We start from the raw sequence: 1,892 nt of genomic DNA on the forward strand, positions 1-1,892 counted from the left end.
GGATATGGGGTTTAGATAAAACATGTAAACGTGTGTGTTTTGTGTGTGTGTGTGTGTGTGTGTGTGTGTGTGTGTGTGTGTGTGTGTGTGACCGCAGAGGGGTTATCAGTACTAAGATGCAGAGTGGTCCGTGTCTATAAAATCATAGGAATACAATGACATGTTCATGCAACTTTTTTTCTGAAACATTTTAGTTGGACGTTCGTTTTTTTTTTTTCTCTTACAGTTTGTATAACCAAAAAAACCCCCCCAAAAAACACCCTTTTTAAAATATTTCACATTTTGTTCAGAGAACAACAGAAATAGCATGTTAACGGGTACTTCAGCTAAACATCCTTAGAACATATTTATGTTAGTCATCTTCCAGCGAACTTGAAACGTTCTGGCTATATTTTCGCAACATTCTCTCAAAGTTATGAACAAATGTCCAGTAACATTAACAGAATATTTGTTCAGTTGTCTTGACTTTCATAATGTTCTCAAAATGTTATTTATACATCATTCATGGAACTATTTTATTATTATTATTATTTTACATTTTGTTACTACTCGTTTCAGAACTTTCAGCAGTTACATTCCTCTCATGATTGCAAAATGATGAAACTGAATGTTAATTTAACGTTCACATAACCAAGGAGGAAAACATCCATAGAACATCCAGAATCAAGGTTTTTTTCAGCATAAGGTTCTGTCAGTGTTTGTTCTGTTAGCTCGGAGAAGTTCTGAAATAAACAGAGCTGATTTCGCTTCTCTTCTTTTAAACAGATTGATCCGTCGATATGAGGCCTTTACTCGCAGCTGACGAGATGATATTTAATATCATGATGCATCTGACTCAGATGATCTCGAATGTGCGGCGCATTTCTCCGGCCATCCTGCGGAGCGAGGCGGAACTGCAGGCGCGCGCGTCAGTCTCGCGCACACACACACGCGCACACACAGAGTCAGGTATCTCCTCTCCGCGTGCGCGTGTTTCTCTGTGATGCTCGCGGGCGTCGGACGCGCGGAAGATCGCGGCTGATTGTCAGTGTGTGGAATAAGACGCTCTTCATCCTCATCTTCATCTTCATCCTCCTCATCGCGGCTGTTTCTGGCTGGAGTGACAGAAAGACATAAAACCTTCCTCCGGAACCTCAGCGCTCCTCTGAAGGCTTTTGGGTGAGTCTTCATCATTCTCTCGATCTTCTTCAGCATCTTCATCCTCCTCATCTTCCTCGTGCCCTACTGATGATTGTGTGTTTCTCTCGTGTGTTTCAGTCAGTGCTTTGTGATTCTTCAGCGTTTGGAGTAAGTACAGATACTTTCACTCTCTGTAAGTGTGTGTGTGTGTGTGTGTGTGTGATTGGGACATGTGTGCAGAAACTCTCAGTGTGTGTGTGTGTGTGTGTGTGAGAGAGAGAGAGAGAGAGATGAGCTCAGGCTCGCGAGTGTGGTTCTGTCAGGAGTGTGTAAATGTGTGTGTGAACCGGACATGTGTGCAGGAAGTGTGTGTGTGTGTGTGTGTGTGTGTGTGTGTTTCAGGTTGTTGTTGTGGGATTTGTTTATGTTTTTTGTTGTTGTTGATGTGTCAGAAAAGCTGTAGTGAGACACAAACCTGCCGCTGTGAGTGTGAGATGAGCACAAACTTACATCTGTGACTGTGTGTGTGTGTGTGTGTGTGTGTGTGTGTGTGTGTGTGTGTGTGTGTGTGTGTGTGTGTGTTCTGGGTCAGTGGTGCTGCTGCGGTTGGTCATGGGATTTCTGGGTCTCTGATGATGATGATGAAAAATGTCTGATCAGGCAGAACAGCACAAACTCCAGTCCCTGGTCCAAGTGTGTGTGTGTGTGTGTGTGTGTGTGTGTGTGTGTGTGTGTGTGTGTGTGTGTGTGTGTGTGTGTGTGTGTGTGTTTAG

At 43.5% G+C, this 1,892-nt stretch overlaps 1 pseudogene; it reads left to right on the forward strand.

Annotated features, from left to right (window-relative positions):
* The first annotated feature begins 916 nt into the window (after nt 1–916).
* Nucleotides 917–1,892, forward strand: part of LOC109056765 — a 322,386-nt pseudogene continuing 321,410 nt past the window's right edge.

The sequence above is a fragment of the Cyprinus carpio genome, chromosome A7 (genome assembly GCF_018340385.1).
Source record: "Cyprinus carpio isolate SPL01 chromosome A7, ASM1834038v1, whole genome shotgun sequence".
NCBI classification, from domain to species: Eukaryota; Metazoa; Chordata; class Actinopteri; order Cypriniformes; family Cyprinidae; genus Cyprinus; species Cyprinus carpio.